The sequence below is a fragment of the Protopterus annectens genome, chromosome 12.part0 (genome assembly GCF_019279795.1).
Source record: "Protopterus annectens isolate FY-2018-M chromosome 12.part0, PAN1.0, whole genome shotgun sequence".
NCBI lineage: Eukaryota > Metazoa > Chordata > Ceratodontiformes > Protopteridae > Protopterus > Protopterus annectens.
In genome coordinates, this window is record NC_056746.1 from 241,300,534 (window position 1) to 241,313,667 (window position 13,134).

The window sequence follows — 13,134 nt, forward strand, 5'->3', positions numbered from 1 at the left end:
AGCTCTGAAAACTTCTTTCATTATTAAAACAATCCTTTGAAAATCCATTTAAAATTCATTACAAATGGAACACAGTGCGTAAGAAGGTATCCCCATGCATATAAATACAAACAAAGGAATACATTGCTCTAGTATATAACAAACACATGTAACATAAAAATAAATGTATGTTTGTGACTCAAATGCAAACTGTTCTCACAACATGAAGAAATGATAATGTTAGCAATACAAATTTGAGAAGACTGTCGAATATAACAAAGAAAACATCTGATACTCAGTATGACACACAACTGCAAGCTTGCTAAACAAAATACTTCAAAGGGTGTACCTGCTGCACTTGTGTTGCACTGAAACATCCGTTCCAAAATAAAAATGCGATAAATAAAGATGCGATAAGTAAAGAAATATATTAAAAAGAGTATACCTACAGCACTTACATTCTACTAAAATGTTCATTCCAAAGCAAAAAGTACATTAAATAAAGAAATATGCTTAAATATAGACAAGCAAGCATTCCAATATATATATATATATATATATATATATATATATATATATATATATATATATATATATATATATATATAAAATAATAAATAAGCATAAATGTATAAATAAATATAAATATGCATTTACAAGCTAGTAGGATCGGATTACCATCACATACTCAGAAATGACATTACCAATAACACTAAATCAATATAAGAGTTATCTACAGCATAAGAAAGACATCTAAATGGAATAACCAACATGTTATACAAACTTAACAAATGCTGTAATACTAAAAGAATTAATGTCGAACATTAGTCCATATACTGAACCTATAAGACAAACATCCCATGAAAAAACACCTAAGGGGTGTGTAAACTAACCTAGGTATTGACATAAATTACAATCTATGTGATAAAATCACCTCAACAGACTTCTTAACTTCAAAACGCACATCAAAGAAGTGACTTCATTCAGACCAGGTAACATATATGAATTCAGTCTGAGTTGCCAAATAAGTTTCCCGTTTCTCCAACAATAACTGTTGGGGTCCACCTCTTTCATTAACTACTACCTGGTTAATCACCTTGAATAAGAATGCATGAGATGGATTCTCATTACAGTGTCTCACTAGGGCATTTGTGCTTCTCCTCTTCCTTATATGGTACGTTTGTTCGTAAATCCTTTCTTTGTTTTTTTGTTGAATTTTATCAAATGGATTTTTTTCAAAGGATGTTTGTCTTAATAATTATTCCATTTTGCTTCTTTTATATATTTATTTTTATTTTTAATGTTTGGCGTTATTGGTAATGTCATTTGTGTGTATGTATAATCTATCTAGCTTGCTTGTAAATGCATATTTATATTTATTTATTATTTTATTTTATTATATATATATATATATATATATATATATATATATATATATATATATATATATTTTTTTTTGGAATGCTTACTTGTCTATATTTAGCATATTTTCTTTATTTAATGTTTTTTTGCTTTGGAATGAAAATTTTAGTAGAATGTAAGAGCTGTTATATCTTTTAATTAACCTCAAATTTGATTATTGCTGGCATTATAGATGAATCATGTTGTGAGAACAGTTTGTATTTTGAGTGCTCAACAGATTTTGTTACATGTTGTTATATACTGTATTCAACTTTGTTGTATTTATATGCGTGCACTTCTTTTGCACTGTGTTAAATTTTTAATAGTTTTTAAAAAAAAAGAAGGAAGGTTACGCCGCGCTCTGATTGATAATTCTTGCCTGCCTTTTATACTTTTGATTTTATTAAACAGTGGATTACTACAGTGTTGCTGGGACAGCTTGTGGTGCTTTTTTCTTTTATCTGGTTGACTGGTCTCAGATTTTTACATATTCTTAACCTTGATTATTGTTCATTTTTTCATGTTGTGATAACACTTCGCATTTAAAGTAAGCATTGATTTATATTTATAGGTTCATGTTTGCTATATACTCAAGCAAAGTTTTTTCTGTTATATTTATATGCACAAGGATACCTTCTTATGTACTGTGTTCCATTTGTAATGATTTTAGAAACGGAGCTTTGAAGGACTGTTTTTAGTTATGTATGAAGTTTTAGAACTGGTATAACTTTAATTAACTTTGGTTTTAAGTGGTTAATTGACTGGCAGCTGCATGATACATGTTTTGCGCTGTTTTGGCTCCTTTTTTTCTTTTAAATTGTGTAAAATAATTTTTTCTCTTTTGTCTGAAGAAGTTTTCTGAAGATGGAAGATGAAAAGCACTTAACATTGAATAAATCTTTTGGAGTTTAACCCTCTGGATCGGAGCCTGTTTTCTTTTTTGTTTACAAGACTTTGTTATCCTGATTTGGTTTTTGAAATCAGAATATACATTGACCCAAGAGATTTGATCAAAGCATTGAAATGATCACATCATCCCATGCGTACATTTGAATAAGTTGCAGGTCTAATACCAAATGCCACTGTTTTTTCTGTCTAAGATGAAAAGAGTTCATTTTGGCAAGTGATTCTTAATTGCAAGTCTTCATTACTGACTACATTCAGTACCCCATTTAGAAGTTACAGATTTCTTAGGATGCCATTTGGAATATATTCTGCAAGTGAAGTCTTTCAGTGTGCAATGGGGCAAATTTTTTTCAGGTTATCCTTGTGCCATAATAGTAGATGAATTGTTAGTTGGAGGCAATGATGAAGCAGAGCACGACAGAAATCTTAACAGAGTTCTAGGCAGAGCACATGAAGTGAACCTAAAGCTTAACCCTCTAAAATGCAAATTCAGACTACCAGAAGTTGCATATGTAGGTCATTTATTTACTAGCATTGGCGTGAGTCCAGACCTGTCCAACCAACCAGCCATTCTTGGGATGCCAGCACCAGATAATGTACAACCTCTACAACGTTTTCTTGGTATGGTCAACTATTTAGACAAGTTTATACCAGACTTCAGTGAGTTGACACTGCCTTTGAGAGAGATAATACATAAGAATGTTAAATGGTTATAGTTAGAACATCACCAGAAAGCATTTGAAGACCTTAAGCAGAAAATTGTTACTCCACCTACATTAAGATACTATGATGTCAACAAACCAGTAACTCTTTCCTGCGATGCTTCAAAATGTAGTCTTGGCGCAGTTATTCTTGAAGAGGGTAGAACAGTAATCTATGCATCTAGAACACTTACCCAAACTAAAAGGCAATATGCTCAGATTGAGAAAGAACTTTTGACAACAGTATTTGCATGTCCCAAGTTTCATGATTATATCTATGGTCAAGATATTTAGATTGAAACTGATCATCAACATCTGGTTACTGTTCTAAAGAAGCCTATGCATTCAGCTCCAGCAAGATTGCAAAGAATGATGCAAAAGTACAACTTCAAAATGGTCTATACAGAAGGCAAACTTCTTTATCTGGTTGATACCTTATCCAGATTGCCCAGAAATACAATGGAACAGCTTGACGCAGAAAATGTTGACTTCGATGTCATAGAAAGAAGTGTGTAATTTTACTACCACAAGACTTGATGAGCTAAGAGATCATACAAAGACTGATCCAATTTTGGAAAAACTCAACCACTACATCAATGTTAGATGGCCATCAAAGCAATCTAGTGTACCACCTGAAGTGCAACCCTACTTCCCTTACAGAGATGAGATGATGAAGGAAAATGACATTATTTTTCAAAAGTCCTAAAATTGTTGTTCCTGCTTCCTTACATCAAAAATACATCCAGATTTTGCATCATGGTCACCCAGGATCCAAAGCTACCAAAAGAACGGCGAAAGGACTAGTATTTTGGACTTCTCTAGCAAAAGATATTGATAGAGTACTTTCTTCTTGTTCAGTATGAAATAGTACTAATTCACATTTGCAAAAAGAACCACTTCACCTAAGTCAAGTTCATGAACTACTTTGGTCAACAGTAGCCACTGACATATTCAAATGGAACAATCAGCATTACTTAGTATTGGTAGACTCTTATTCTAACTGGTTTGAGATCAGTTTGCTACCTAACCTAATGTCCAGTGCTGTTATTACCAAGCTGAAACATCATTTCTCAGTCCATGGCAGTCCACAAAAGCGTATCTCTGACAATGGTACCCAGTTTACTAGTCAGTTGTGTCAGAAATTTGCAAGAGAATGGGACTTTGTACATGTTACTAGCAGTCCAGAATATCTACAGTCACATGGACTAGCTAAATGTGCAATACAGAGTGCACAGCAATTACTTGAGAAGTCAAAGTGTGACAATACTGATGTCTTTTTGAATTTACTCAGTCTCAGAAACATACCCCATGACGGTATACTTGGCTCACCTGCTCAGATACTTCTATCTAGGCAAACCAGAACAACATTGCCTATCAGTTCCAGTTTATTGAGGCCTAAAGCTAAAAACTACAAAACAATCAAAGCCCAATTATTTGAAAGTGTTCTTTCCAGAAGTCCAGCTATGATAAATCGGGCAGCTTTCTTCATCTGTTGAAAGAAGGAGAGACAGTGAGGATACAAATGACAAAAGGTTTCAACCGGATTGGTCAAGTAACATATATGTGAAGAGACGAGATCCTATCATGTGAAATCTGAGGGTGCAGAGTACAGGGGAAATTGCAGACATCTATTTCCTGTATCAGAATCATTACTGCGGCAATGTTCCTATGATATAGACTCAAACTCGCAGAGTGATTCAGACAGTGTTCCTCTTACAGAACATGTTTTAATTCCCACTACCATTTCTGAAAATGTTCAGAACGTCCCTAAGGTTGAACATTCAGCCGAGACAATCCCAGTTGCTAAATCCAAATCAATTTATATGTCATACGATCTGGTATCATTTCCAGCCCCAGTGTGAGATACACAGCAACTTGGACATAGTTGTACACACACACACACACACACACACACACACACACACACACACACACACACACACACACACACACACACACACACACACACACACACACACACACACACACACACACACACACACACACACACACAGTTTTGTATAATTGCATGATGGAAAATTACTTTGTACCAATAGCATGTCAGTCAATGTTGTCAATGTCATTTCTCAAAGAGGGAGGATGCAGAATAACATATGTGTTTTACCTTTAAGAAGCATTTCTAAGACCTGAACATGCATATATATATAAATAGCAGGAGCGTGCTAGCTTCAGTGGCATTTTGTGAGTACATCCAGAGTGTGAACATCTATGCATGAGACAGCTAGTTTGTATATATGTTTATGTTTGTATATAATAAAGCTGCTTGAACAGAACCCACAATGTTTGTCTACTTCGTCCTGAGTAGATGAGTGACAGTAGGCCATCTTGTCCTTCTGCTTTATATTGACTAAGAGCAGGCAGTATATCTATATCTATATCTATATCTATATCTATATCTATATCTATATCTATATCTATATCTGTATCTCTATTATCTCTATCTCTATCTCTGTCTGTGTCTACATCTATATCTGTTACTATCTATTTATATATATGACTAGTCCAGGGCATTTGTATGTATAGATGAATGTATGAGGTGTGAAATACATTATTTATAGAATTCAGATTATAAAGCAAAGACCAGAAACCGTGGCCATGTCCATTCTTGGGGTACTAGATCCAGGAGGACATAATGATGGAAGTAACCCAGGAGTGTTTATTCTCAGAGTACTCCAATTGTAAGTACTGAGAGCTTCCAGCACCAGACATACTTATCTCTGCACATATCACTTAACTGTCCCTGATTTTGTAGACTGCCCCTAGTTTTGCCTGATATTTTTGCCCTGTCTCATAATTATTTTTATTTTGCCTGGTATCTCACTGAGGATTACATTCAGTCAGTAATGCCATACATTAGAGTTTCATACTTACTATTTTACAGAAAATGTACATTGGTGCAAAACCTGGAATTAATTAAAGTACTATTTAAAAAGTGACTCTGATTTGGATTCTTTATATCAACATTATTTTTGGTTTTGTCCAGATTTCTTGAGCACAGAAGTTGAGAGGTATGCGAGGTGTGCTGGTGCTTACTATATTTCTTTGTATTTGAATATAGTTATCTTGTCCCTATTGCTTAAGTCTATTACTGTGACAGGTGACAGAAGTCCCATGCCTTTTGAATGTTTCCATGCACTTCCCACTCTTTCTCCTTCTATTCAGAATCGAGCTATATGAGTATATTTCAGGTTTAAATTTACCCCATGCTGTAGCTTTCCATAAACACTAGCTCACTCTGTTGAAGAGAACCATTGTACAGTCAGAACAAGCATGAGGTCAGATATTTTTGTAAATCTGTTTATCCTCTGTCCTTATAGATGAATGAAATGCTGCAACAAAGTCTTAGGCAGGTATGAAGTGGAACACTGCTCTGCGTATTCTGCCTGTTTTAACACTGCAGTGAGAAAACTAAAATGATATAAATTATACCTACAACATGAACTAATGTTTCATTTTTATACAAACTGCTTAACTATGTATGGTATATGTGCTGCAGTTTAACGCAGTCTTTCATTAATGGCACCTCTGCCTATTTTAAACAAAAATGCTCACAGTATAGTTCATTTTTACCTTACTTATGACAGAAAAAAATCCATAACGTATGACCAGTAATTAACAGTTAAATAACATGTACAGAAAAGTATTGAATTATTTCTGCCTTCTGCTCAGTATACTGACATGCAGCACTTTATCAAAGGAATCACTTCTGCTTAGACTATGTGATGTGCTCACATTAATTCTGAATACAACAGAGCGCAATAGGAAGTCAAAATTTAAATTACGTGTCCTTTGGGCCTCAGAGGTTAAATGCTAATTAAACACCACTTCCCTGTAAAACAGAAATCATGAATATTTAAGAATAACTCTCCACAGAATCATTATTTAGGAAGCAGTAAGTGTAGACGATTTCCTGCCAGTCACCTAAATTACCATCTTACTCCATACCCAGAAACCCAAAGCGAAAGAAAAAATCATTGCTACTACGTTAAGAAGATCAGTTTTTTAATCCAGTAAAATGCAACTGATATTTCAAAAGGCATAATTTTACACTGCAACAGGAATGTGACAGATACATCAGTAAATTATTAGCGACACAAAGATTTGTTGAGAAATAAAATATAGTACCCAGCAACAAGGACAACTAGGAAGAAAAGAACTGCAGACTACATTACATTACACAGGCTTGACAGAAAGAGAAATAAACCCCAGTATTTAAATGCATTCACCATTTTACCTCCCCTTCGTCCCCTTAATTCTTCTTCATCCATCTTATGGCTTTTGAATGTGTTCATGGATTCATCCTCCACCCCATATTCTGGAAGTCCATTCAGTGGGATCACATACCTAGCCATGAAGCAGTGCTTTTGCAAATCCTTAAAGTCTAGTTCCCCTTTTCCTCTTTGCCAGTCTCTGTCCTGCCTGTTAGATACAACCCTTTCATATTTCCCTGATATGATCTGATACATTCATAACATGTTCCTTAATCTCTTCTGGTTTCAAGTGAGTAGATTTCTGCCTACTCATATCCATCCCATCTACTTTACTGGTGGCTGTCCTCTGGAGACATTCCAACAACTTGATACCGCTCTCCTTGTATGACCACCAGAACTACACACAGTGTTCTACGTGTAGACTAACCAAGGTTTAGTGTAGCAAAAATATTACTGCTTTGCCTTTGGAGTCTGCCCTACCTTGGCTACACCCTAGCATTTCGTTGGCTACTGTGACTGCCCACTCATTCTAACTCTTGTGGATCAGTCCATTTGCAATAGTGTGGTCAGCACTCCAACATCCATTTCTGTTCTGTTGTCATCAGTTCTATTCCCACTGGTTAATATTTCACAGAAGGGTTGGTGTGGTCCAAGTGCCATGCTTTTCATTTGTCTGGACTGAACTTCAGGTGTCATTTTTCAGCCCGCTTTCTAAGCCTTTCCAAATCTTTACCTAGACTCGCCTTCCATCCTTAATTGCAGCACCTATGTTTGCATTATTTTCTGTTCCTTATTCCATCAGATATAACTAAGTTAAACACATGGAGGAGTACTGGACCCAGGACACACCTCTGCACTAATCCTCTGCTTGCTTTACATAGTCCTTGCATGCTGTCCCTCAACATGACTCTGTGTGCCTGACCATTTAATCAGCAATGATCAGTTCCTTTAGTGTTGATCCTACGTCTCCCAGCCTGCCCAGTATTCCTACCAACCAGCTGTATTGGGCTGAATCAAAGGCCTTGCTAAAGCCCAGAGTGACCATATTTTCTGTTTCTTCCCTGTCAAGTTCTCCTGCAGCTCAGTCATAAAACTAGATTAGGTTTGCCTGACATCTCCATCAGCCATAAGTTCCATTTCATTGCTGCCCTGGGTGCTGCTGGCTGCCAAGAAAACAAGCAGCTTGTTCTTAGAGTAAAATGCATGTAGGTGACTGGATTTTTCTTACAACTCTCCATACAAGAAGGAAAAGATTGCTACCTTTAGGCACTTTTGCTGTGACAAGTGATCTGTTAAGTCTCAGTCTGGGGATCTGTTAGTTAGTATATCTGCCACTTCTGAGGGCCAACACTAAGCACCTGCAAAGTCTGTGGCTAAGGGGCCCAAAATTACCTTTGGCTGTATGGGGCTCCACAGTGACTGAATCTGTTCATCTCATCAGCCAAATTGTCAGGCAAAAGAAAAAATAAGGTAGTTAATCTACTGATTTTTCAGAAAACAAACAAGAAAATAATAATATTTTTGTAAACACATACCACTCAATGTAAAGAACTTTGTTTTATCAGTTGTATTAGTAAGATAGTCCTAGTTTTATAATAAGATAATGTGATCTCCCTTAAGACTTGAACAACAGCCTTTTTTGCTATAGTTGTATGTTGCCTCATCTGGTCTTCTGAGCTTCTCATTTTTTCCAGATGTTTTTCTTCCTTTCTTTTATTTGGTCCCCATTCTGGTCCACTTTCATGGAGAACATATCTGATTGGACCACAAGAACTTTGTATTTTGCTGGAAATATTGCCATGCCGTTGCAAGCAGTTCAGCTATTATATGAATTTTTTCCCTAAATTAAACTTTGATTGGTGATTGATAATTTGTATGGAGCCCAGGTCAGTAGCATATATAGAATGAACTAGGCACCATCTTTTCTGATAAATAAAACAAACTACTTGAACATTTACGGCTATTTTGTCATATTTGCCAAGCCAGTCTGCTGATTTTTGCAGAACTGATGAGCAGTGAAAGCACACACTGAGGAGTGCTTTAGCCATTGGTGGAGAATGAAAATGGACCTGATTCCAAACTACTTGCTCTGTAAGTGACCACTTATACTGGGAGCAGGCTGAAAGCTGGTCTTTTGGAAACTGGACCTTGGTCTAGGCCTGTTTATGGATAAGCTTTACATCGAAGTAAGTCTGAGAGCAAGTCTTTCAGAATCAGGGCAGACTTAAACTGAGAGCAACTCTTTTGGAATTTGATCCAGTGTAGAAGTCCTTTTCTCATTTTGCTTTCCATTTAGTCAGACAACCTAAGTCATTTTTGTGCTTTTAGTGAAGAACAAGTAGTTTTCATTCTGTTGCTTTTGTGGAAATGCAAACTTTTTTTTGTTTTCAGTGTTTCAATGTTTCAGTATGAATATATGGAAAAAGAATCCTATAACAGGTCAGAAGGCATTCTTCAACTTGAAACAGACCAAAATGCTGTCACTAAACCAGCCATCTATTATTTGCTTAAAATTGCCCAGACTTTTCTTCTGTTCTTATATCAGTGGTAATAGTTTTTTCATTTTTAACTGCACAAAGCAGACCTCTCAACTGTACCAAATTCCTTGGTATTTACCAGTTTTGAGATCAAAATAATGGGGACCCATGAAATCCCATGTGGCCCCTTTAATTCCCGCATTTCCCTTTTTTTTCAAATTTATTTTTTGTGATTTTGTTGCTGATGTCATTGCATGCAGGGCCATGCACGATGACATCAGCTTCATGAGCAGATTGCCAGCCTGTCGGAATTCAGCCAAAGGCTCCAGGGGGCATGTCACGTGTGTATTGCTCTGCCTGTGTTTATCTTTTTTTCTGTAAGTCGGCATTTTGGCAAGCAACCTGTTTCAGACAGTGCAGTGACTTGAGCTGCCATTCAAGTTAACTTTCAGTGGCTTCATGATTGATGAGACTAGGTTGAGAGACTGACTGACTGACTGACTGACTGATTGATTCAGTCACGTAACATGGTGGAGTGAATCTGGGCTCTTGGATGATTGAGAGCAGCTGCCTTGCCTGTACTGTGCTAGACTAGTACAGTAGTGCTTTTTTTTGTTTTAGTTTAAATTAAAATTTAGTGTAAACTGCAGGGAATATTCCAAGGAAATGGAAGGCAAGCTGAAGCCATTTGTTTTTACTTCTTCTTTGATAGTGCAGGAAGCAGCAGTTGTTGACCAGTCTTCTCCTCCAAAGAAATTATGAGGAAATTTATCCCCACCAGTTCTTCTCCCGGCTCCTCCAGGTTAAAAAAAAAAAAAAAAAAAGCTTGTGCAATAAATATTCCATTTTGGTGCTTGTGCATACTTGAAACTGAGGGGATACATCATTCGGGGGAACTGTTTCATTTTGGTGCTCTGTGTGTGTGTGTGTGTGTGTGTGTGTGTGTGTGTGTGTGTGTGTGTGTGTGTGTGTGTGTGTGTATGTGCACACTGTCAGCACAATACTTATTTTTTAAGTGTTACTAAACAAGCACTGTATGTTTGCCATTTAGTACTGAATATGCAGCATGTGTTCAGCCATGTTCATATTCTGAATTCTGCTTGTCTAACTCACTTGGACAAAGTAGTTTAGAATAATTTATTATACTATGGAACATGTGAATTGCAGTCTAGAATTAAGTTAAAAATATTATGTCCTTACACTTGCAATTGAGAAAGTGAAGCAAACATTTTAACATGTAAGAGGCAGTGACGTTGGTCTCATTGAAGAGTTCTACCAGTGAAACCTAAACACGTTCACAAGCATACGCACTCTTGAATATATGAAAGAAAACACACGCAGAGTCTCTCTCCGCACACTGACATAACTGTACACATAGATATACCTATACAGATGTGCATTCATAAATATATGTATAAACATATGCACAGACACATCCCACCACAAATGGCTACATGCACACACCCAAGCAGATGCAAACCCAGACTTGCATTCATTTATATAATTATTGTTGTAATGCTATACACATATAATCATATAATCACTCTTTTGGAGGCTACTCTTGGGGTTTTCTTACCCATCACTCAGAATATTTTCAATGCTATCTGTGACATAGTTGGGAGGGTGGCCTAATGGTTAAGGTGTTTGCCTTACGAGAGATAATTGGCTAGGCTTAAAATGGCTTGCAAGGGCAGTTAGCCTAGTACTAACCTATGAACATGTAATGTTGAAAAATGACCATTTGTAGCAACTTGCAACATCCTTCACAGTGAGAAAGAAGGCTACTACTGGCAATTGGGAAAGGGCTTTACAGGTCATAGCAGTCATGAAGTGAATGTTGTAAAGGAATACTTCTGATGTACAAAAGACAATTTATTTGTTTGGGTATTAATTTATTGTTCAGTGTATTGGAATCAGAAAAGGATTATTTCTTGCCTGCTCTTCTTTATGCTCCACACTTTACTATCTCAGAAATGTTGTCTTACAATTTTAAAATGGGGAAATACATGACAACACAAGGATTCTGCTGTCAGGTAAATATTAGTTACCCCAAAGACTGAAAGACAGTACAGATCTATAAATCTGTTTTGTATAAACTTTTTTTCTTAGACATTGCATAGGTTCTGGGAGTTAAAGCAGTGAATAAAAACCTGAAAGTGCAGAAAGCTTTAACATGAAGGAAGTGAGTTTCCTACCTGGTTATGGAGTATTTTTAGAATCAGAAAACTGTACTGTAACGCAGAGATCATTATCAGTCGGAAATGTGCCGCATTTCAGTATTTCCGTGCCAGGGAAAATCGTAAGATTCCATTACAGGTGTTCGGCTGTCCCAGACTGCCTTGCAGAATGAACGGCAAGGGTAAATGGGTCTGTTGAGGCACACAGTTGCAAAGAGAGAGCACAGGAACAGCTGTGTATCAGCATGGCAATACTTCTCCAAAAGTGGGACCCAACTGCTAGCCTGCTTGTCGCACCCCTGGCAATGTTTCATGATCCATTAAGTTGGGTAACCTCATTTTTTGGTAGCCCACATTGTAACAGAGCCTCAGGTCCATAGGGATGTCCATACATTGTGTCTACTTTGACTTAAAGCGCACATGGAATTTGTCATACTGCCAACTGTAGTATTCACCAGTAGAGTCCTCTGCCCTTCCTGGCAAGCTTAGTCCCAATACCAGTGTGAGTAGTATACTAGCAAAGTTCCAGTGGCACGACAGCAGGACATTCATTTTTCCAGTCCTCTTGCTCACAAATCTCTCTTAGTATATCCCAAGCTACAAGTCAAAATATTCATTCACTGCAAAATAAAGCTATTGATTCTTGTACTTTGTGACAAATCAGGGGAGAGTTGGGAAATTAGTTAATGAAATGCAACAGCGATCAATAACTAGTACATTTATTTGTGTGTGTTATGAGTGAATGAATTACTGTTGTCATACATAGCTGTCATTAAAAACTGCTTGTACATACTTGGAGGCATACTGCTGAAAGGATTAGTGGGGGGGGTCTGGGGGTCACATTTCATTTTGGTGTTTGTGTGCATGCTTGAAACTACTAAATGGAATGGATTGCTGGGGGAAATGTTCCATTTTGGTGCTTGTAATTTGTATGTACTTGAAACTACTGAAGGGAAAAGGATCACTGGAGTGTGGAAAGTGTTTCATTTTGATGCTTGTATATACTTGAAACCACTGAGGGGAATGGATTGCTTGGGGAAACGTTTTATTTTGTTGCTTGTACATACTTGAAGACATACTGCTGAAGGGATTAGTGGGGGGGGGGGGGCTGGGGCCATATTTTGGTTGTCTGTTCTTCAGTTTGCATTTGAATGCTGGTATCCCGCAATTCCATTGTTGTTGGTGGGGGTTATATAATTATGTACGCAAATTTTATGTTAATCAGCATACAGATTTGTACCTATTTTTCATGGGCTTTTGT

General features: G+C 36.8%; 1 pseudogene; it reads right to left on the reverse strand.

The window, feature by feature from the left end:
- Positions 1-11,895: 11,895 nt before the first annotated feature.
- LOC122816154 lies at positions 11,896-12,425 on the reverse strand (annotated as a pseudogene).
- Positions 12,426-13,134: the final 709 nt, after the last annotated feature.